Here is a 26,055-nt window from a genome sequence, read left to right as displayed (position 1 = left end):
CCTTGGCAAATATTGTGAGTTAAGCATGGCCCAAGGACCATTCTTAGCAGGGATATACAGATGACTCATATTGTGGAAGGTAAAATAGGTTGGACTATGGTAGTAAAGCAATTATTATTGGGGCCGGAGAATAAGTCCAAGGACCATTTGGTTTACTAGTATACAAGTCACATTTGTGCCTCAAAGGGAGCCCAACCAATGTAAACTTCAGGTAGAAGACACTTAAACAAATGTTTTTCACTTTTCCAGATACTGTGAGTATGAACCTTTTCCTATCTCATCCTTCCTATGCTGGAGCTCTACTCAAGTCTCTACTCTTGTCGTCAGAATTTTCAACACAGTGTTGAAAAATGTTCAAGCAGACGCCTAGCCCCCATAGCAATGGATATAGCATACAGTATGCAGCTCTAGAAACTCTGGTTTTTTCATATTTACAGTATTATTCCACTGAAATTAATGGAGTTGGGGGGACATTATATATATATAGATATAATCAATCCAAACATCATTAACAGCCCATCACTAACATTTCCATTGACTTTAAGGGTATTGCAGCAGCCCTCCAGTAAGACTCAGTCCCTTGCGGGATAGTTATGTAGAGTTCTTTTCAACCTACATGAGTTTAGATTTCCCAAATCCTGATAAGATGATGCCCAGGCTTTCTCAACAGGGAAATGAGCAATCAGATATTTAGGGTTTCCAAAACCTTCCCTGCCTTTTATGAACATAAGTTTGAGAATTATTAGAATAACTATCCTTTTAAACATAGACAGCTGAATTACTACCATAGGGGGAAGATCTTGAAATAGATCAGACATTACAGCAGCTATACACAAGAGCAAGTGGGTAAAATATTTGCCATGCTAACAAAGTGTATTGGATTTGTGTGGCAAGGTTTGGTAGCAGGGGGCTACAGGGGTGGCTGCTGTGAGAGGCTGCTAGAAGCTTCCCCTATGTCCAATTGGAGCCAGCCAGCTCCAAGATGGACCCGCCGCTGGCCAAGGCTGAGCCCATCAGCAATGGTGGTAGCGCCTCTGGGATAACATACTTAAGAAGGGGAAAAAGTTACTGCACAGCAGCAATTGCAGTCGGAGAGAGGAGTGAGAATATGGGAGAGGAACAACTCTGCAGACACCAAGGTCAGGGAAGAAGGAGGGGGAGGACGTGCTCCAGGTGCCGGAGCAGAGATTCCCCTGCAGCCTGTGGTGAAGACCATGGTGAGGCAGGCTGTCCCCCTGCAGCCCATGGAGGTCCATGGTGGAGCAGATATCCACCTGCAGCCCGTGGAGGACCCCACACCAGAGCAGGTGGATGCCCGAAGGAGGCTGTGACCCCATGAAGAGTCCGCGCTGGAGCAGGCTCCTGGCAGGATCTGTGGACCTGTATTTTCTCTCCCCTGTCCAGTTGAGGAGGGGGAGTGATAGAGTGGCTTTGGTGGGCACCTGGCATCCAGCCAAGGTCAACCCACCACACAAAGCCTGAAGCAAGTCCTTAACAGTTTGCAATATTTGGTCAGTGTTAAGCCTCCATTGTTCCACCAAGACTACGTTGACTAAAATCTTTGATAGAATTTAAGACTACTGAAAAAATTTGTGAGGAAAGCACATCACAGTTATCATTTTCAAAAAGAAGCCTGTGCTGAGGTGAAGATTTTTTCTGTTGTTCCTTTTTGTTCAGTGTGAAATGGTGGAGGCATTGGGAGGGGATCAAATGACCCACTGTGGCTATTATACCACGGCAATATGCACAGAAAACATACCATTCTCTGAGTGCCGTCTTGAGCAGACCCTTCCCTTTGTTGCTGTTGTCCTGACATGGTGGAGTGTCCTTGCTGCAGAAAGCCCAGCAGGGGCCAAGGACAGAGGCAGCTCTGACACTGCAGGTCGCTGCAGGGTGAAGTGTCGTGCCGAGCTCAGAGACCACGGCTGTCACTCAAGGAATCATTAGCAATGAAGGAAAGGCGGTGAAGCTTGTTGTGTTGTCATCACACTGTAAGAAGGTTGGCTGCAGCCCAAATTAGCTTGCTTAGGGAGTGTGAATCAAAATGACATGTAATCTGAATGTTAATGAAAATTTTCTCTTGCTTTAGACTTCAGATTCCATCCAGAAAGCTGTCATCTGGAAGACATTAGCTCTCTCCCTTCCTCTTGCTCTCTTCTTAGGATATGTATTTGCAAATATATATGAAAAGTGGAACTATTTATTTCTTTTAAAACCTGCGCTGCTTAGATCCCAGTTTCCAGAGAACTGTATTGTTTCCAGAAATGGCCCTGTGCTGTTAGGAATTTTTGAACCTGTGCTGTAGCAAATGAAAAAGGAAACCAGTACAGAAAATGCCCTGCTTTTCAAGCAAGATAATTGCACAGGTTTCATAGGCAAATAAATGCCATAGCTCTAAGCGCTGTTGTACAGTGTTGCAGGTGTACTGTCACAGAGAAGGTTCCCATTTATGTCACCAGAGGACTGGACTGTTTAGATGTTATTTGTGATATTCATCCATGTTAGACTGCATCAGTGAAAATCACTTCTTATTCCACTCAAGACAATAGTTACTCCAATGCGAAACCAGCCTACAGTGATGGAAATTAAAGGGAAGCCTTTAATGTATACAGCCATCCATTTCCTGACTAACATGCAGTCATATGCCTCACTACTTGGCAAGGAGCCAAATGATACAAATTAAAATTATCATTTGTATCATTTTTTCTAACAGCTATTAGAGACTTCTGAGTCTGCTGAATTCAGAGGTCCTCTTCTTTCCCTCATGCACTTAAAAGGCAGCTGGAAAATTGAATCTTCTGTCACCTGGTGCCCACTACATACTTGTGTTCTTCATACTACATTTCAAGGAAGCTGCCATACGTGTTACAAAGCAAGTAACAAGTAATCAGTAAGTATAAAAAACTCTTTCTTATCAGAGTCAAAAGAAAATAAATTACTAGTTTGAGAGACTTGAGATCATAAAATGGTGAGCACTACTGGTCTAACTTATAATTGAGTCAGTAAACTCTCCAAATGCCCTTTTCAAATCAACAGACGGACAGATTCTGGCTTAAAAGAGAGTATGAATGCCTGAACCCAGCAAAAGTAGTCTTAGCAAATTCAGACAGACCTTTCAACACAGAAATGTGAACACAGTGCTATCACTGAGAGACAATTCAACATTTGTAAAAGAATTAGGACAATTTGTGTTTTATAAACATAATATTAGTCCAAAAGAATTCAGATTTTAATGACTATTAATACTTAAATAAGTCTTGGTGGACTTTGAAGATTCTGTATTTGGGCTTTTTTTCAAGTTACATATTTACCCTTTCAACAAAGTTGGTTGTAGAAATATTTTTTTCTGCATTTGAGACAGTAGCACACTCAAGAACGAATGTAAAACAGACTGAAGTCAATCGGGACTATTCCAGTCTGGAAACGATGCCTGTATCTGCTTAAAGTTGAGTTTCTGATTCAGTGTTATGCTTAGTCAGTGTGTACACTGTTGTATTTTCAAATATTGAACCAAGAACTTGGACTGAGATACAAAAAGAAGACTTAGGTAGCTAACTAAAATTTCAAGCGTGTTAGATCAAAAATTTAAAACCATAAAGTCTTAAGTTATCTTGAGAGACACCCACATTTTCTTAGGTAAGTAAGGTTCCCTGGGCTGCCAGACATGCACAGCCGCCCATGTCCTCCACTTTTTACATGGGATACATCAGATGTTCTCTGAGGAAACCCAACCCTATAGAAAGAAGGATTGAATAAAGAGAAAGAGCCATCACATGGACATCACCTAATGAACTGAGTTTGCATATCTTTGAGCACATAGTACAATTCCTGAGAATAAAATTTCATTGCTCTGCATTCATTATTTTTACTAGCAATAAAACTAGTTTAACCGCTTTCCTCACTCCATTGTGACATCTGCTCATCCCAGTGCATTTATTTGTAGGAACACACTATAAACCAGAAGAATGAAATGACCCAAATAAAACACAAACACAAACACTTTGGGGAGCTCTTTTTTCGCCCACATCATTCACTGAGGCTGTCTCCAGGACAATGTACAAACAGCTCCATCAGCATAGCAAAAGGCAGCAGTAAACTTTGTTACAATGGTGCAGAAAATATCAGACGCATTTATGGGACAATCAGTTCATAGACAGTATTTAAATATGCTCTTGATGCTACCTGAGCAAGAGAGAGCACTGTTAAGTGAACCAGACTTTCATAAAAAAGTTCTTTCTACTGAGCACAAACTCATATTACTTCAACTGTGTCCTCCTCTCCTTCCTTTGAAATATATTATTAGGAGGAAAACATCTTTAGTGTCCATGCTGACAATGCATTTCTTAATAAGTTAGCATTTATTTGCTTCTGGTCTCTTAGATCAGCAGTTTTGCAAAATCTGATCAGTTACTGGAAATGCAGAACACTTGACATTCTTTTTTAGGACCAACTACCTTCTTGTGGTTTCATACCTGACAATTTATTTCTTTTTACTGTTAAAATATTTGGTATTTAATAAACTTTATATAATACTGTTATATAATTACTGTTAAAATAGTTGGTATTTAATATATTTTATATAATAAAATAAGTATTAGTTGGACCCTATTACCAAGGCCACGTCACCAGCTAATCTGTGAAAACATTTCTGTCCTCTGGTATCTCTTGTGTGTGGGAAGGGGAGGAGTTGTTTCTCTATTGCTAAGGGCAAACACTGTTGAAAGCCCCATGTAGAGTTCATTCTTTTTTGTACCTCTTGTGCAATGTCTAGATGTAATGATATGAAGCTTAGATGTGATGATCAGATAAATTTGAAAGTGTGCCAAATTAAGAAGTAATGTATAAGGAACTGTAACTCAGGCTTGCTTCCACTCACTTAGGTCTAATTACAGCCACTTTACTGATGTGAAAAGTAGTCTTATTATAATTTACGTGCTCAGAAGCAGGAAGAAGGTGTTACATAAAAGAGATTGGTTACTTAATTTCCATCTTCCTATAGCTCCTCAGCATGCCATTTAGACTAACCGAGACTCCTTAACACATGGGTAGAGCTGGAGTGAGTCTTAAATAAGTGAAGAAAATCTAATTTATAACACTTTAAACACCATTTTTAAAGCAGAAACACTGTATTTAATAGATGTATAAAGACTGTGTACAGAAAATGCTATTGTAAAGTTAAATAATTTGTGATGAATGTTGGCAACTTGAATAATTTCTAAGTTAAGGAATGCCAGGGTTGTTTTTCACATAGGCAACCTATATGCTCACTTGTGCAGCTATACTGAGCGGAGAAGAGAGGGATCCTGTGGAAAAGATGGTATACGACCACACAGAGAAAGTTAATGTATCCAAGTAAGTGAAGACTTAAAGTTGTACAAAAGCTAGAAACATATCCTAGCCTTCATATGCTTGACTATGGAATGTGAAGAAACAATGCATTTTTGTGATTATACATGCATTTCCCTTTTTTTAGTGCTAAGAGGAAACCCTGACTGTGTGAAACCTCTTCCCATCCCTGTCATACATCATTAATGTTCTTCTGTCCTGAACTTTCAGCACTGCAAGACAGCTATGACAGAAAGTCTTATTGTAGGGCACTGCCACCCAAAGTAGGTTGTTATTTAAGTGAGAGCCCAGCATGCCCAGCTCTCTGTCCCCTGCTTCTCCTCTTGCTCTGGACAGTCATGGCTATTTCTATCACCACACAGAGCTGAAGAGTCATTACACAGGCTGGACATGGCCATGGCTCTCCAAAGCAGGAGGTAAAACAAAGAATAAAGTTAGCTGTTACCTCTCCTTCCCTTTCCTCAGCTTTGAAAGAGCTTCAGCCCCTTATGTTGCCCTAACCAGAAAAAGCGAATGAGCCTTTATGGCAGAGTTTAATGGAGAGAAGTCATTTGCAGTGCATGGAATAGCCCGAAACAACCCCTATACCATTTGGTATCTTCAGAGGCTCAATCTGTACCAGGAATAAAATGGGTCGCAACTTATTCTAATGCCCTGTCACAGCATAGCTTGCATGTCCTCAGCTAAGCTATCTTCTCTCCAGAAAGAGGTGGCACCCTTTACACGGCCCATTGAGAAGAAACCTTGGTGTGTACTCTCCCCAAAAAACACATCTAAGCTCGGTCTGCGAGGACGATGATTGTCACAAGGCAAAACCTTGTGAGGCGGCATCTCTGTTAAAAGCACAGATAACCACAAGGCAAGGGTCAATCTTACTGCTCACTGGCTTTTTTTATTATTACTTAGGACAGATTTAGTCAAAGTGTGACTGGAGAAGGAAGAAGAGGTGTCTGTTCTTCTCCCTTCTCTAGTCTCTCAGCAAATCCTGGGAACTTTTAGTAGTCTGCTGTTGCTGCTCCTTCCGCTGCTGTGGCAGTAATATGACCCCAGCCTTTGAACGTTCCTATATTTAGCCGTTATTTTGAAACATTGCCAAAGCATGCTGAGGAGTGCAAACTAAAGCAATGCTGATATAAAACTCAGCAGTAGCTCACCAGAGATTCACGGCATTGAAAAACCACCCCCTTACTTCTTCCTTCCTACTTCCTTAGGCCTAAGGGGATTTCTTTTGGTGGCAAAACACTGTACCTATAAGACCTTCAATGAAAAGGTAGCAAGAATCATTTATGAAGGAGCACAGTAGACAACTTAAAAAACAGATTCTATTTATGTAATCTACACCCACTTTTGCCAGGTAATACACAGATCCTTGACCTGTGACAGCTGTCAAAGCACCTTAAAATTACAGAGCAATGCAGGAGAACCATGAATCCATATCAACGCATTAGCCAGCACTATGCTGCTGTAAGAGTCATATCTCAGGAAAGGTATATAATATGAGCATCTGGTCAAATGTTTTGCTTTTGGTTTTCTCCTTGGGCAAATCAGTAGGCAGAAGTATAAAGATTTGACTACCCAGGACTATTGCAGGTTATTTTAACTTATGTACACTTTCTCCAAATTCACCACACCTTCTGGAAATCACGTACTGTGTAGTAATCACTGCTGCTATCTCAAACCCACACTTATCACACACAGTCATTAGAAATACGCCTATGCATCGTTGTTTCATAGTCTATGTGGAGATAACATGTAAGGGACTGGGAGTCACATATCGTCCAGGATAACCTCATTCCATGCTATCTCAGATTTCAGTGTAGTTAGTCAGAGGCACGAACTGAGAGCTGAAGGACAGTTTACATTGGAAGGATATGACTCAGTTGCCCATAATTACCAGTTTTTATGTCATTGCTGAGACTGTGTTGTTTGCAGAAACTGCTGATGCAGATTAATACAACACAGGCAAATTTTGCATTTGCAGAAAAAAAACAGGGTGGAGTTCTTAGGGCCTCTGTTTTGTCTGCTGTTTCTGCATGCAGTTACCAGTGATAACACTTGGAGCTGAGCAGGCATATTCAGAAACAAGATGAGGTCCAAAACATACGATTTGTTTAAAAGCAGTTATAAAAATTTCCTAGAAGTTAATAAAAGCTTGCCGAGGCACCCTGATAGTTTTAAATCTGCTTTTTGCAAAGGATTAAACAAGTGCTAAGGGTTCACTGGAAGAGGTTGAATATCCAAAGCATTTGCACATGTTGTCTTAACTGCTTCTTTTTGAAAACAAAGAGTATCTCTGAGGCACTTGTGAGTGTCAATAATATTTCCAATCTCACTTGAAAGAAACACCTTTTATTTATGAAATATACCATCTTGATATAATATTCTGAAATTAATCAGATCTGCTATCAATCCAGGTAACCTTTGATTGCTAAAATTTAGCCAGTATTTTTTTCCAGTTTTCTTTTCAGCATTCTCATGGATTTGACTAAATATGACCTGTTGTTTGTGCCCAGATCCAGAATAAAACTCTCCGGTATCTGAAAAGCAAAAGGTTGGATCCAGCCTCCCCAAATGATGCATCCAATTAAATCTGAAGTGTGCAGCTCACAAATTATGGAAGATAGCTTCCACTCAAAGCTACAAAAGCACTTAATGTTATAACTGCTCATATGGCATAGTTCATGGTACAGAGTTTCTCTCTAGTGTTAGTTTTCTTGATAAACATCACTTTTCTGATTCAAATTCCATTCTCTTACTTAGTATGAATAGCCCATCCTTTGCTCAAAATAATGAAAAAAAAAAAGTAAAAATGCCTCAGTTTTTATTCTCCAAAGTTAATTTGGAACAGCAAAATTTAATTAATAAGACAATACAAGAACCAACTGCTTCTTTGATATTTAGGATAAAAAAAAAATCACAACTGGATGCTTTGGGGATCAAATTACACACACCTGCCAATTTATTACCAATTGTGTGTCTGTGTGACAGACAAAAAATATACAAGATATCCTGCAACTTTTTAAACTTCTAATTTCCTTTATTGTTAGAGATTGCTTTCTTCGTTCTTTACTTACTACCAAACATGCTTCTGGCCTCCATGCTCATTTCTCAGCCTGGTATATACAGCAGCTTCATCTGATGTCTTCAAATGTCTTTGCTCTGGATGTTTAAGAGAAGAGATCTTCTGAATGCTAGAGTAAAAGAGGTGTTTGGAGACACTGTCAGAACTGGGAGCCATTCAACATACTATTAATTATTTGGATGCTTTAAAAGAAAGATTTAACGTTGCTGAATATACTTCCCAAAGCCCGTTGGTCACATATGTTGGGTTAGGATACATTCTACCTAAAAGGTTGGGAAAAAGGGCTTAAGGTCAATGAGCCTTTACATCCTCCCAGAGTGATGGAAGCTCTCACGAAGCAGGGGCCTCCGCACCGAGAAGCACTCGGAGTTCTGCAGGGCAGCACAGGAAGATGGTCAACAGGCAAGGTGAGTCTGGGAGAAGGAAGTCTTACATGGGTTGAACAGAGGGAAAAGAAAAACTCACAAGAGCCAAATTAGCATCCATACTTACCTTCATTTTCATCACCAGCTGTAGGTTGCATACATATCTTTTTCTTAGTTCGACAGGTAAGTACACGTAAGTAGCCAAATATTTGGACTGTTATGTCTGATAAATGTGTCTAGTTACTGCGTTCCTCTCTTGTACTCTTATTATGCAACCTTTCTCCTTAGTAGAGAAGGTCAAGGCATGTTTTTGTTGCCTTTGCAAATTTTCAAGACATATAGCAAAAAGAGCTTTTAATTTTTTTTTCTTGGTTTTCTTTTCTGATGTTTCCAAAAGCCAAAAGGAAATATCACTGATAATTGTGGTTGTTTGTTTTTTTTTTTTTTTTTTAATTTTGAATTTTCTATTGGAAATTTCCATTTTAAGAAAAAGCTGCTTTTTAAAAAAAAATAAATAAAACTTTTTTTTTTTTTTTGGCCAGTTGTACTTCTTTGACCTCAGTTTTGCAACCACTCACATTAACTTTGAGCATGTTAGTAGCCTCACTTAAATCCAGCGCAAACAAGTCTGTCCAAATGCAAATTTAAGTCACTCTCAAAACAAAAACAAACAAACAAACAATAAAAAATGATCATGTCTTGTAAAACAGTCATAAAGCATAATAACTGGAAATGTTAACAGAGGAGAAACGGAGGCAACCATTCTAAGAATCTATTCTCTTTGACAAGTGGTATTTATTTAAACAGTCTTCTTGCTTCAATCTTCTGATTATTACACAAATATTTTATGCTCTGGTCGTTTTACAAGTGCATTAGCTCTTAGGAGAAGTGTAGTACTTTTATTAGTGCTCTATGAGACTGTTATAAAAAAACCCACCTGGGAGGTTTAAATTTTATATCTTCAGCTCTACTAATTATTCTCTAAGGGATTAATTAGAGTAACTTTTTTAGCCTTCCAACAAGTTTATGCTCACATTTATACTGAGTTAAGAAAGAGCTTGCACTGTGATCACAGAAAAATTGTGTTTGTTTCTTTAATATATAAACCTGCTGATAAGGGCTCACAGTAGTTACAGTTAAAATAAATCTACATGCCAACATAACAGTTTTAAAAGGACACATTCACATTTCCACTTGTTTTTGTCCTCTGAATTCTCTGTGCAAGGATAATTATTTATAAATAATATAAGGAAGAAGCTGAATGCAGTTAGAAGCCATCCATGTTTGTGACATGTTCTGTGTAAGAGGATCTGGTTACTCAATCAGTTTGCAAAGGTATCTTGCAGTTATCTGACATTTTGTTAGCGTCTTTCCCTGGATGTTCAATTAGATGATACTTTTCAGACTACCACAGAATAGGCCTAATTAAAAAATAATCTCTTATCTTTACCGCCATGACTGAAGCTGTTAGCCAAATTTCAGAAATAATTTGTTGTGATCAGAGTGTTAGGTCTGTATTAGACACTGAAACATCTAACCCATGGTCTGATATTCATACTTCTAGGTGCAAATTTGGACTCCGAGATCAGAGTCCATATTTCCAGAGAAGCTTGCTAAAATCCCACTCTCTAAAAAAAATTGTTGGCTGCTATACTCATTTGAAGCATGATAAAGATTTAAAGAAGGGAAGATAATATGAATCAAGAAAAAAGATGCTAAAATTCACATATCAACAGCAAAACTGTCTGTTGGAAATGGTCCCTGCCTGTGCTAGGTCCTAACCTGTGCTCAGCATTAGTTTGGGACTGTGCTGAGCCTGGGCCAGGACCATGCTTGGGACCATTCAAACAATCGAACAGCATTAATTCTCGAGTTCGTTTTACCAATATCTATGTAGACTCTGTGAAACACCCTCCAGTCACTGGCCAATCAACTTTCTTCACAGTAGATATGAACAGTTCTTTTTGAGATGGTGAACTAACTCTACTTTTAAGAGGATTAAAAAGTGAATTTCCAGTCGAGTCCTCTCTTATTTTCTGTTGTTTACTAGAGAGATGGTAGTCAATGTTTGTCATGAGTGAATCCTCTGCCAGACTGAGGACATCAAGGCACTAACTGACAACCTAACTTTTGCAGCTTTGTTGAGGAAAGGTTTCACTATTCCTGGACTTTTTTGTGATCATGGCATCTGGCACTCTGATAGCAATCCAGTGCCCTGGAAAAGTTAATCAGTTCTTTGTTTGCCAAACAGGTACGGCAACAATGCACAATTTAATGCTGAAGTAAAATCAAGTTGATTCTAAAAACATCACCTGAAAAAAGCTAGCTTCTACATTTCAAAACAGGTAAAAGTCAATGATAACAGATGTTTTCTTTATGTCTATCCATATTATAATTTAACTTCAGGATCTTCTTGTGTTCATTAAGAAATGTGGTATTCCCTTAACCTTAACAACTATACATTGGAACAGCCGATGAACCTGGATATAGCCTTCAGGGATGGACCACAGCTTGGGTAAAGGTATCTTTATGAATGTCTCCAGTCTCTGAGGATCTCACTGAGTGTATATGCATCCCAGGGGACTTTCTAAAACCTTTAATCTTGAAAAATGCTTCAATCAAGGCATGACATCTTAGCTAATGAAATGCTGTCTGTCACAGTTAGCTTTTGATGAGCAAATTGCTTCTGAAACATGTCTGGAACTTCTCTAGGCATGTTTATTGCCCAATACACGGAGAAAAAATAAATACATGCAAGTGTGCCTCCTCTTATAAAACTGGTGGTCAGTGTAAATAGCTGATTTGTCATGGTCATTTAATTTTTACACACAGCCTATTATAATATACAGTTTGACAATCACTTACTATGCAAATATTTTCAGTGGGGAAAAAACTCTACTCCGTTGTTAAGCCCATAAAACATATGACTGCATTGGTAGGATGGTGGTGTGTTTAAATTAAGCAGCACCCCTAATGTAACCTACTGGCTTTCTGGAGGACCACCTAATGTTCTGACCAGTCACACTGTTTGAACATTAGAATATTTGCAGTTTTCCACACTGAGTGAAAGTCCTCTGAAAGAAAAGTAACTTTTGCTCACAATGATTTTACCATCATTTTACCATCACTGCAGCCAAGAGACAGGAATAAATGGATAGATTTTAAAGCAGGTTTTCGTGATGCTTGGTCATAACAGGTAGGGATATGGTATATTTTTTTAAGACAAAGATCAAGGGTGAAAGTGAGACATGTAGAAGCAAAGTTTCTAGCCAAGGTAAAGTTTACTCTCTAGAGTGGTGACAAATAAGACTAAAATTAGTACTACCAACTAGGCAGTAAAAATATGCTTTATTTTTTTTAGACTGACAGCTTGATCTCTATGTCTTTGCTGCGTAGGAGCATTTCCAAGGCCAGGCTTCAAATTCACTATCCTTCTACTGCAAGGAGAGATGGGAATTATATGCAGACTGATTCTAGCTTTGTTCAGGATGGCTGCAAGGAAAATATGGCTGGGAGATACTGATTTGCAGGGAGACACCGAGCTGCAGTGCATTCAGTTCATATAGACCTAGACACAACCTACAGAGCAAGGCCAGGTGTTTCTTGCAGACTGCCATGTAGCTTGTTCAGAGCTAGTTTACATATTTCTAGTCTTTCTGGTGAGTTAAGAGGCCAACTCCTCTATGAAGACTTTTCTTCATTGAACAATTTCATTTATCTAACACTTTAACTCTTAAGAATATTTTTTTTCTGGGAGGTCTCAGGGGGCTGGTAGCTATGGCTTCAGCAGCTTTATAGAGGAACTCATGCATTACAGGAAAGCCTCCCTCTGGCGATTCAAATGCAGAGTTTAGCCTTAATGTATTGACAGGTTCTAAAATAGGAGGCAAAACTTGTTTAGATAAGAGACTTATTCTGTGGACAGACATTATATTCTGTGAAGTTTTTCAGTTTTCTTTAATAGAGTGCCAAACTGCTTATTCCCCTATAAAAAACCAGACACTTCAAATTATTTCCTCAGAGTTAGAGGAAACACCAGCTGTCAAACATGAAGAGTGGGTAACAAGCAATTGCCTAGCCTGGAAAGGCAAGCCAAGCACCTCTTTAGATTGTGAGGTTCTATTTTTATGGAAGGGATGAGAATCCTTTAAAGTTTACCATGCGTTTGAGTTACATAGTAAACAGCTACCCACTGGTAAAGCTATGAAACCTTCCACAAAGTTTAATTTCATGATTTACTATAGTGCACCCAGCAAACTATTACAATTAACTCTGCCACTGCATGCAAGAGCAGCAACAAATGCCAATTTTACACTTGGCAAATTTGGAAAAACTAAAGATGATGTACTTTTCTGCTTTGCTGTATAAGAGCTTCCACCCATTGGCAGTAAGAGTCATGGTGTTTAAATTTAATTTTCTTTAATGCAATTGGTTTTTGCCTGCTATGTTTAAGGCAATTTGAATCAATATCCCATGCAAGTCATTAAGACTCCATAGCTGTAACCATTGCAAACACTGAATCCTGTGAAGAAAAAAATAATTTTTACTGAATTTCCTACTTTCTCTCACTGCCTGTTTATAACAGTATTCACTTTGATTTGATTTGATTTTTTAAGAACAAATAATAATATGTTTAATAATATTTGCATAAAGACTAATGTTTCCTCATCTTGTACTGAATCTTGAATAAAAAAAAAAAATTCTGCTCTCTTGTCCTTCTATTATAAGATACAAGGTAGTGGTTTAATCAGGTCTGTCAAGTGTTGCACTTTGCATTTAGCTCAAGGATCCACTCACATGACACTTCCCAGAATATGGCACATTCCTAATGCAACATCTGTGGCTGCACTTCTACTGCTTCTGGACATCTCACAAGGATTTCCCTGATATCAGTTGTGTCCAGCGAATGGCTTCTCTAAGAGGGAAATGCCACGGTACCAGTCAGCCACCTGGGAAGTCACATACTTTCTAAGAGGGCCCTGCAGCCAGTGCAGCCCCAGGCCAAGGCACAGACTTAGAGCTGTTTTGTCCCACAACCTCATGTAAAGCAGTAGAGAAGGTAAAAGGTGCCTTCTCGTAGGACCCAATCCATTATTCAACAGTCCAAAGTGGGGCCATGTTCCTACCCTGCCTCTCCCAAGAGGTCAAAGTGTTACACTCGCCCTTCAAAGACTGTCTCCTGTCAGAATCCAGGTGCTACCAAACTGGCAGAAGACTAACTAAAGACTGGCAGATGAACATCTGCCTCCAGAGAGAAATTTTGCACAAAAAGCAGTTCCCCAGGATGTGCTGCTCCACAAATAGTGGGAATTCTATGGGTACCAAGGGAAATAGGTCAAGATGTGACTTGACATTTTATAAAGTTGGAAGATGACATTTCCCCTTGTATTAGAGACTTGCATGTTTTCCTTAAAGGAAGGGTATGCCCTACATCGTTCAATTGTGGTGAAGGTTTTGGCTTTCAGAGGAGCAAAAGGAGACTTCAGTACAGAAGTGTCGTTCTGGCAGACCAAACGAGCCAAGCCACCATCGGCCAGAGGGGGAAACCTTGCCATCAGGGGAATCTACAGCATGTTTTTCATTACTTTTCTGAATGAGTCATTTCAAATTACCTTTCCCTAGTTTAAAATTTTGTTTGGAAAATAAATCTTCAAAGCACATTTTGCAGTGATACAACCCTCAGGGAGGCAAGAGAAACTTCTGCAGTATCAACTTCTACCATGGCACATGAGAAACATTAACTTAAACCAAGCTGGTTTTCTTCACTCATAACTCAAAATCCTCAGTACCAAGTACACAAGCTACCAAAAATTCAAGCATTGAAAGATATTGTATATATACATGCTTATTCTAACTACTAAATGGGATGACCGGGCACAAAAAAAAATTGGCTTATGAGCTGTCCAAGAGAAAGGGACACTACTTTTTTCATTTCACTCAAAAACTATGAGGTGTAAGAAAGAACAAAAGGACCAATGCCCATTCTTTGCTCTTTAGACTTCATTGGAAATAGGATTAGAGAGGGACAGACATAGCTCCAGCAGACAGGATAGACCGAAAGAACCTTAGCCAGATGCTTGGAGGAAGAGATATCAACAAGCACTTCAAGAAATTGTTTGTCTAAGGTCTTATATATGCTGGCTTTGTATACAACAGTTCAAATTAATTAGTAACTGGGTTAAGGGATAAAAAATCTGTTATGACCCTTTGACAGACATAGTTTAAATTAGTAATATACTTTTTATTAAATAGCACTTAATCACAGGTATGATTTTATCATCCCAATCTTCAAATTTAATATTTTATGAATCCTCCAAAATAGATCGTTTGGTCAGTGAACACAAACACATGCAATTAGGATCACTTAGTATGCAAGGTTTTGTGAAAAGGTGTTGTGAATACTGACATGCACTGGAAGACTCTTTAAATTGACACATCTTTTTTACTGCTGGGAAGCAATAAAATTGTTGCATACTTTCTGGTATCTCATCTCTTAATCAATATGAATTCCCAGTAACAAGCAATGAATTCCAACCTAATTGAAACAATTAGCCTAACACTGTTGTCAAGAAAATACACTATTATAAATCATGACATATTAAGTATTAATTTCTTAATCTAATTTGAAGTATGACTGCACACAGCCTCGCCATGATATTCACTGTTGATAATACAAATGTTGGCTGTAAGCCTGCAAAATGATCAGTGTGAGTTTATACTGGCACATAGGGTCTGCACATTTATATTACATTGTAGAATCTAGTGTACAGGGAAAATGGAAATGAAGAAACACTGCAGAACTTGTTTATGGTTGGCTCTCCCAGTCTGGGAATCTTTTCTGCAGAACTCAAGATCACCTATGTAAAGTTTGGGAAACAAGGCTCAGATGCATGCAGAAATAACCTTGGAATAACTCATTACTAGACAACAATAATAATTCTTAATTTAGTAACTTAGTTGTTGTTTTCTTAATAGTAATTATTAACAATTTAATTCTTAAATTACATTCTGAAGCTGGAGTTCTTAAGCTGGAAGACTCCAATAGTTTATTATATTCATTCTTATTTGGATTGTGTGTTTACATTAAATTATTTGTATTAGGTGAAAGACTTATACATAATAAAAGGCAACTCCCTCTGAAAAAAAGTAGTGTCTAAAAAGCTAATATAAAATAATAAAGATAATAAAAAGGGAAAATATTCTCAATACTATTTTAGAGATAGGAGAGCTGAGAAATCATTTTCAGCAAGATGCCTCTCTAAATAGCTTGTCATCTAAATTCCTTCATAGTAAAAGGAAAGATCTAGACACTTACCTCATATGTACAGTTCATCTCACCCAGAGGTAAACATCAAAAACAGCTCAGTAAAGTTTTGCTATAAAAGTGACTGTTAAAGGAAATCTGGTATTGTTAGCTCACATCTAGCTCTCCAGTGTCCATGACTAAAGCTATATCAACCAAGGAAACTGCAAGGAAGCTTTCTTTCATCTAATTTTCACCATCCGAAAAATAGATATCTAGTCTTAGCTAATTGTCTTTGTTCTTTCTATAGTTAATAGAGAAAGACAAGCATGTCCAGAAGGTAATCTTCTTGTATCTGTCTTTGAATGCAATTACTTTCTGGAGCTTGAACAGTGCATTTATGTTTTATATGTCTTCAGTTAGAGTAGAGAACCTCACACTCTATGGCTTACTCAAGCCTGTGCAGAAAAACTACAGCAAATTAGGAAATCAAGCAATGTGTCAAATCCCAGACAACTGTTTCAGCCAAACCAATATTTTTCTTTTCTGAGGTGTCTCTTTTGATTTGCTGCCTGATAAAACAGTAGGGAAATACATATAAAGGACCTACCTTGTATTAGGAAGATCTTAAAAAAATCTTGATACATAAAGACGTCTGTGCATACACCAAGATCACTTTTGGAACACATAAAATATAGCCTGCTCTAGAGCGATATTTAATATCATATAATAATGAACAGAAATTTAATGTAGAGAATGGCAAATATCATTCCCCAAGAACTTTTTCATAAGCTAGCCTACATCTCAAAAGAAATTATATCAAGACCTATATCCTGTCCTTCTGTGACCACACAGCTTACATTTTATTTTATTTAACAGTCTCACTAGCTATTTTAGGAACCACTTATCTAGAAAAGTAGTAGAAGTAGAGGAGACATTTTTTTAAGAAAATGGAGAAGGGAAGGGAAGGGAAGGGAAGGGAAGGGAAGGGAAGGGAAGGGAAGGGAAGGGAAGGGAAGGGAAGGGAAGGGAAGGGAAGGGAAGGGAAGGGAAGGGAATATTTCAGTTGGAAGGGACCTACAATGATCATCTACTCCAACTGCCTGACCAATTCAGGGCTGACCAAAAGTTAAAGCATGTTGTTAAGGGCTGTCCAAATGCCTCTTAAACACTGACAGGCTTGAGGCATCGACCACCTCTCTAGGAAGCTTGTTCCAGTATTTGACCACCCTCTCAGTAAATAAATGCTTCCTAATGTCAAGTCTGAACCTCCCCTGGTGCAGCTTTGAACCATTCCCATGCATCATATCACTGGATATCAGGGAGAAGAGATCAGCACCTCCCTCTCCACTTCCCCTCCTCAGGAAGATGTAGAGAGAAATGAGAAGAGTTATCATTTTATACAAACAAGAAAAGTCAGTCTTACATGACATGACACATTGTATGTCACCAAAATATATTTCTGGACCACAGTTTCATAATCACTTCATAAACAATTACTGGAAAAAATGATGTAAGAATATATAGAATGGGATAATTCAAAGCAGAGTGTTTCTTTGGTTTCAAGGCACGTTCCAAATTTCTACAAACTGATGGATTCTTGTGTTATATCAGTCAAAAGATCCTTGATCCTTGATCTAATTATACCTAACATCATTAGATGAATGCTTATGTAGCCAATGATTCTGTATTACCATTATTACTATTAGACTCTTTTGCCACTGAATCAATAGCAGCCTAATCTGCCTCTAAAGAACACAGCATTTGCAAGATTTTACTTTTGTTCATGGATCATTTGAGATCTATGTAGAGCTTTCATGTCAGTAATGATGAGGTTTGGGACATAAGAAAACAGCAACCCATGTAATTTTGTGATGGAGTAGTCCCACAAATGAACAGCTTCAAATACAAAGCTGAGGACACATGAAAAAATACTTGGCAAAAGTTTTAAAGTGTAGAGTCCTAAATGCATAATTTGGAAACTAAGCAAAAAAAGACAACTGTCACTATTGATCTAACATGCTAATGGGACCAATTTTCAAAGCATCTCTTGGAGCTGAAGTATAATACCACTGTAAGTCAATGGGAACTGTGATCCTAAGCCATGTAACCATGAAAAAAATTGTAGACTGTGTATGACAATCACAGAATCACATAATGGTTGAGGTTGGAAGGGACCTCTGGAGGTCATCTGGTCCAACCCCCCTGCCCAAGCAGAGTCACCTAGTGCCAGTTGCCCAGGACTGTTTTTTTAATATCTCTAAGGATGGAGACTCCGCAACCTCCCTGGGCAACCTGTTCCCAGTGCTCCATCACTCTCACAGCAAAAAAGTGTTTCCTGATGTTCAGAAGGCACCTCCTGTGTTTCGGTTTGTGCCCATTGGTTTGTGTCCCTCTGGTCCTGTCATTGGCCACCACTGAAAAGAGCCTGGCTCTGTCCTCTTTGCACCCTCCCTTCATGTATTTATATACATTAATAAGATCCCCCCTGAGCCTTCTCTTCTCCAGGCTGAATGGTCCCAGCTCTCTCAGCCTTCCCTTACACATGAGGTGCCCCAGTTCCTTAATGATCCTTGTGTCCCTTCGTTGAACTCTCTCCAGTATGCCAGCATGTCCATGTCTCTCTTGTACTGAGGAGCCCAGAACTGGATGCAATAGTGCAGGTGTGGTCTCACCAGCACTGAACAAAGGGGAAGGATCACCTCCCTTGACCCGCTGGCAATACTTTGTCTAATGCAGCCCAGGATACCATTTGCTGCCTTTGCAGCAAGGGCACATCGCTGGCTCATGTTCAACTTGGTAACCATAAGGACCCCAGGTCCTTTTCAGCCATGCTGCTTTCCAGCTGGGTGGTCCACAGCATATATTGGTGTATAGGATTGTTCTTCCCCAGGTACAGGACTTTGCACTTCTTGTTGAACTTTATCGGGTTCCTGGCGGCCCATTTCTCCAGCCTGTATCCGTTAAAAGGAATTTACTACCATGATAACCATTTTGCTGCTTGTAACTGAAATTGAACTCTTGTGTTTCTGGATCTTTTCTTTGAAAGAAGACACAAATGCATGGTTTTCTTCTGTTCATAGACAAGCATATTTTCATTTCAATAACTTCCAGTGGGAAATAATTCAAACTGTGAGAGGTGAATACACTTTTGCCTTTGCAACTTTCACACTATAACAAAGCCTTCTCTGTTTTCAGGAGATGGCAGGCAGGGGCTCTCCCCGCACACTCTGCGAAAATGATGGAAAGGACAATTATATTTTGTTAACAAACAAATATTAAGACATAAGGTAAAATTATGCCTGAGTGCACGGAATTTATTTTTTCCAATAAAGATCTAGCAATAAAATAGATGAAAGACTTATTAGTTGTTCTCAGTAGGAAAGTGATTTGTATTTTTTTATTATACAGTACAGATTGCTCTTCAGTAACATGTAGAGCGGAGTACTTGAACAGAACATAAGTGTCATGTGAATCAAAATCTAAATAGCCTGTTGGGGGTGTATATAATAATTTTCTGGTTGTTCTTTTATAGAGCAAATATCCAAATCAAAATAAGGCTACATTAATTTGACTCACTTGAACTGGACTGGAGGTTCAAGAGGGAGCCAAGGGAGAAGAATAAGCTATTGAAACTGTTCAAGTCAACAAGCATATCTCTAGATAGTTGAGGTTTTAAATTGCTTTCTTCATCCTCACCTCATTGGTGCTTATGCTATTGAGAGAAATGGCTTCAACATGTACTCTGGTCTGATTAATTTCCATGGTACTTATAAATTTGATTCCATTATAAATTGCATTGCAAAAGTACTGTCTTCAGTTAAGATGAATATCTGTGCATAAGCATGCATAAATCCACCATCACTGACTAGCCCTGCAATGTTTTATTAAAACATGTAGTATTAATCTGCAGGTTCCTAAAGCGGCATGAAAATAGTTTGGATGCTAGCAGATAGGAACAGCCAAAGTCTGCTACAATAATACAGTTTTTCTTTTGTTCCGGCCAAGACACAACAATGTGAAAAGGTACTAATGGCCTGATCCTTGCATTTCAGTGTAGGCAAATTAGTGAATTCAAATTAGTGGTTTATCAGTTTCCCCACCTCCTGTTTTGTTCTAAACATTCTGAATTCAACTCAACTAATTTAGGTATCAATGCTAAAGGATGAAACTAAATATGCTTGATGGATTGAGAACCCTCTAAATATGAGAGGAATTTCCAAAAATTAAACTCTAATAAAGAGAAAACTATCTTTTAGACATCACTTTCACCTCCTCTTCAAATACAAGAAAAAAGCTAAATACAAACTATTGGGTCATAAAAAGGCTTACCTCAAATCAGAGGTAAATTACATCAGGAAGAATTTATCCCCAAAACACTTCAAAATGTAAAGTTACTGAATTTTTAAATACAAATCAATGTGAGAATAATGGAAATAATGTCATGATACATTTCAGGATTAAGGAGCTCCATATCATTTGTCTTCTCTGAGACATACACTATCCTTTTCATTTATTTATTTAATTTACCCACAGCTGGCAAAATTAAGGAGATCTTAGAATTTGATTTCTTGGAATCATGTTTTGGCCCTCAAAGCTTTGCAGCTGCTAATTTCAATATTTTATTGCAAGCCTCTCTGCATTCCAAAGCTGTTTCTTTTTCTTGTCCCATCACATAAACATTCCCCTAAGATGCCACAGAGTGTGTTTCATTGCTGAACTTTCCACAGAAAGAAAAATGTACCATGAAGAACATCTGGAAAGTTTCTCATCACAAGAAAGCTCTTTTAGAAGTGAATATTCTATATTATTTTTGAGAATCCCTTAAAAAAGAAAAGCAAATAACACACAGAGAAATAAGGTTTTTTTCTAAGTATCCCATCACACTACATTTATGTTCAATGTCAAAATGTTGACTCTTGTGGCCAACAACCAGAAATGTTAACCTCCATAATATTTTTTTCGTTGTTTGAACAAGTACTTTCCTGTCTTTTCTGTTTCTGGTCTTTGTGATTGAGAAATCTCCATAAATATCTACAATATCACATTACCATGTTTTGAAAAATCCGTCTCTCAGTCTCTCCTTTTCCATGATTTGCAGAGAACCTGTTAACCTGTTATACTGATTGATCTTATATCCTCACTTTTCTGTCCATACCTATCTGTTATCTCATTTCTTATACAGACTGTTCAGGATATGAGCCATGTTTTTGTTTTAATATTTGTACTAAAGAGATTTCTGTGATATTGTCATTGTAATTCAAGCAACAGAAACAAAACACACCAGTAAACAGTTCTGGACAAGATCTTTTAAAGAAAGATCTTTTAAAACAAGATTTATTTTTTTTTTAATTCCATATTTAGAAGAATCTTTTATTCTCTGTTGCCAATGGACCACTGTCTTTATTTCACAAAGGGAGAACTACTCTGGTTTTCTAGTATATCTCTGACATCTGAAATGCTGGAAAAGTGCTAACTGTCTAACTGTTAGACAGCGTTAATAAAGAATTATTTGTAATAAAAAAGAATTATTTGGGGATGAAAATAAGGGGTTTGGAGCTAAAGGCTGCATTTTGGGGAGCTATCGTTGAGGGGAATCTCTCAAGATTCTAGACTGAGACTGGTAGATGACTGTTCTCCTAATGATCTAAAGGAACCTCAAAGTACAAAATAATAAAATGTATGGCAGGTTGTACTTTAAAGAAAAATCTGAATAGATTTGGAGCTGGAGGTGGAAAGTAGATTGAGTTCCTTGTATTTTTAAATCTTTACAACTATCAATAAATAATACCAAAATTAGTCACACTTAAAACATGCTACTCAATTTGTTCCTAGAATAAGAAAAAGCATCTCTAAGTGTTACAAGAGCCATCACTTGTATTGTGACATCACAATAGACATCACAGTCTATTAGCAAGCAACAGAATGCTTGAAGTATACTCAAGACTGGGAAGAAGCTAGAACACTGTACCACGGGATTTTATGTATGTTCATGCTCAGTTAGGGGATAATACAACTTCTTATTCAGCCAGCCAATGTTTGTTGTATTCATTTTCACAAGGAATAACTCTCAAGATTTAGAAAAGATAACAGGAATACAAAAGAAATAAGAGGAAAGAGACAGTGTATATTCCTGGTCAGATCAGCTCAGTTTAAGTGAGCCATAAATTAATTCCATCAAGTGAGGAAGTGTCTCAAGCCAGCAAATAAATCACGTCACGTTGGCCTGTTACACTGAATGCACCTGAATTCCAACAAAAGTTTCTGGTTTAAAATGTAATCTCTCATATAACAGGATAATTCAGAAATGCCAATGTTTACCATAAATGACCATCTGAAATGAATTTTAACAAGCAAGAGGGTGACTAGAATTTTAAAGCTGCTGACTACACCATATTTAAAACTTTCAATTCCAGCAATTTTTTCAAAGATGTCAGATAAAATACAAGAATTCATGTTCTGTCATCTAATTGATCTGAATATTCACATTATGTTCATTCTCATAAGATTCATAACTACAACAATTCACACTTATGAAACCTTCTTCCCTCATGTTTCTCTATCTTGGCCTCTTTTGTAAGGTAGTGTGACACATGACTGCTTCATACCCTAAACTATAAGAATAGTGAGACTACTGGAAGCTGTATGAATGTGAAACTTCATAGGCTACAGCGTAACACTTTTTCTAGGCAACAAATTAAGAAATGAAGATTAAGAGAAGGACTTCCAATATGCTTTTAAAAGTCGAACTTAAATTTTCAGGAGGACTGAAACCTTTCTAGTTAGTTAGACCTTGACTAACTGTTACTGCACAGACAATGGTCTCTCTAGCAAAAACTGTGCAAGATCCAGTACTTCCTTGAACAGTCATATGAGGGGAAAAAAAAAACCCAACAAACTTGAAAACCTGTCCAACACCACTTGGTACTGTCTAGCACTATTGTTGCCTGACATTAAGGTAATTGATTAAAAGAGTAGCTTAAATTATCTTCAAAAGGTTCAACCCTAACCTAACTGTCTATTGAATGAGTAATTGCCTCTGGTCCTTTTCTTGCTCTTGTAAAATCTAAATATGAAATTATTTTTCCCTCATCTCTGAATAAAGTTTTCCTAATGCAAGTGAGATCTTTCAGTTTGCTGCTGCTTAAGTTCTTACAAAGTTGATGTGAACCTGGTTTCCAGCATAGTAATGACCAAGCTAACGTGATATGGACTTGTTGCCAAACCAGCCCATTTGCATGATGCATCTTTTGACCTCTGTTAAGACATCCACCATTATCTTTCTGATTTTTAACATCTTAATGTATGGGAGAGAATTCTTACAGGGTTTATTTAAACTGTAAGAAAAATAAAACTTTTCAATTAAAAATTTAGATTCAGAAAGCCTTAAAAAGGCACAAATTTTTTTTTTTAAAGAAATGTTTTTGTCAAACGGCCAAACTGGAGAGAAAAAAATGAGGTATTTGTTAGAAGTGTTTGTCCTGTGATTTGTTTTTCTTCAGGTCTAATTTATATCTAAATACTTTTGGCTTGCTTCCAAGAAAAAGTATTTTGCCCACTGTGAGGTTTAATTAGTTATGGCTTGCATAACATTTTGAAGATGTGAAGTATTCTGTCCAGCCTAAGTTACCTCTATTCTCTCTCATTTACTCCCTGGCTAAACTAAACTAACTAAAATATTATGCTATTTCTTTCTTTTCTTTTTTTTTTTTTTTTTTTTAATTATTGTTTTAGAGATACACATCCTAAATACAAGGCAAAATAGTTCTGCGTTTTTGCATGGTGGAAAAGTATTATTTCACAGGTGTATGTCCCTTTACTTACCTTTCTCAGTCATCAACAGCAGAAACACCAGGCTTTTCACTGAATGCCAAAAAAACCAATATGACATGATTTATTTTTATTGGTAATACTGAACCTGACTTAAATCACAGCCCTGTACTAGAAATTGCATATACACACTCAGTCCCAATCTGAAAAGCTTGCAATCTAAATGGACACAATAAATTGAGAGACATAGGAGGGGAACTGAGGCAGAAAGGTCAGTCAAACAAGAACACTTGTCCAGTTCAGACAGCAAGATTTGTGGTAGAACTGAGATTCAACATAGATTTCTCAAGGTTCAGATCATGTTTTAACAGCAATACCTTAGGCTGGTACATATCAACTGATTGAGAAAAGAAGAACCTGAAGGTTTATTGTTAATCTACAACTGAATACTTCAAACAACAAACAAAAAGTAAGGATGTGCTGAACACAGTAAATCTAATCCTGGGATGCATCAGTAAGAGTGTGAATGTGCAAACCCCAGAAGTTCATCAGCTATGGGGAGACCTCAGTTGGAGTCAAAAGCCATGTTAAGATATTTCAGGAAACCTGTGAATCAGTTAGTGTGGAGTAAGAAAAGAGGAAAAGGTCAGAAAATATTGAAAGCATAACCCACAAGAAAATAATGATGGATGTAGCTTATTTAATCCAGGAAAAGAAGAGTGGGGTTGTGGTGGCTTAACCTTGGCTGGCTGCCAGGTGCCTACCCAGCTACTCTCTCACTCCCCTTCCTCAGCAGGACAGGGGGAGAAAATAAGATGAAAAAGTTCATGCGTCAAGATAAGGACAGGGAAATCACTTACCAATTGCCATCATGGACAAAGCAGACTTGACTTGGGGAAGATTAATTGAATTTATTGCCAATTAAAAATAGAGCAGGATAGCGAGAAACAAATCAAAACTAAAGACACCTTCCATGATCCCCACCCCTCCTTCTTCCCCAGCCCAACTTCACTTCTTCACTCTTGTCTCCTCTGTCTCCTCCCTTCCCTGAGCAGCACAGAGGGCATGAGGAATGGGAGTTGCAGTCAGTTCATAACATGTTGTCTCTGCCACTCCTTCCTCACACTTTTTCCCTGCTCCGGAGTGGGGCTGCTCCAAGGTGGACTCTTTTCATGGGCTGCACTTCTTTGGGGCATGTCCACCTGCTGCGGTGTGGGGTCCTCCGCGAGCTGCAGAGTGGATATCTGTTCTGACATGATTCTCCATGGGCTGCAGGGGAACAACCTGGTTTTACTCACGAGCTGCGAGGAATCTCCACTCTGGTGCCTGGAGCACCTCTTCCCCCTCCTTCTTGACAGACCTTGGTGTCTGCAGGGCTGTTTCGCTCATACTTTTCTCACTCCTTTTCTCACTGTCGTGGTTTAACCCCAGCTGGCAACTAAGCACCACACAGTCACTCACTCACTCCCCCCGCAGCAAGATGGGGGAGAGAACTGGAAGAGTAAAAGTGAGAAAACTTGTGGGTTGAGATAAAGACAGTTTAATAGGTAGAGCAAAAGCCGCACACGCAAGCAAAGCAAAACAAGGAATTCATTCGCTACTTCCCATCGGCAGGCAGGTGTTCAGCCACCTCCAGGAAAGCAGGGCTCCATCACACATAACCGTGACTTGGGAAGGCAAACGCCATCACTCTGAACGTCCTCCCCTTCCTTCTTCTTCCCCCAGCTTTATATGCTGAGCATGATGTCATATGGTATGGCATACCCCTTTGGTCAGTTGGGGTCAGCAGTCCCAGCTGTGTCCCCTCCCAACTCCTTGTGCACCCCCAGCCTACTCGCTGGTGGGGTGGTGTGAGAAGCAGAAAAGGCCTTGACTCTGTGTAAGCACTGCTCAGCAATAACGAAAACATCCCTGAATTATCATCAACACTGTTTTCAGCACAAATCCAAAACATAGCTCTATACCAACTACTATGAAGAAAATTAACTCTATCCCAGCCAAAACCAGCACACTCCTCTCTCTCACAGCTGCTACACAGTGGTTTTTACCCTTTCTAAAATGTTATATAATAATAACAGTAGAGACATTATATATGTTATATACTAATAATAGAGGCATCACCAGCATCACTGATGGGCTCAGCTTTGAGCAGCAGTGGGTCTGTTTTGGAGCCAGCTGGAACTGGCTCTGTCTGACATGGGGGCAACTCCTGATCTCTTCTCACAGAAGCCACCCATGAAGTCCCTTTG

Source organism: Gymnogyps californianus, chromosome 3 (assembly GCF_018139145.2).
Source record: "Gymnogyps californianus isolate 813 chromosome 3, ASM1813914v2, whole genome shotgun sequence".
Taxonomy (NCBI): Eukaryota; Metazoa; Chordata; class Aves; order Accipitriformes; family Cathartidae; genus Gymnogyps; species Gymnogyps californianus.
The sequence above is the reverse complement of the archived record's forward strand: the minus strand, read 5'-3'. Positions refer to the sequence as shown.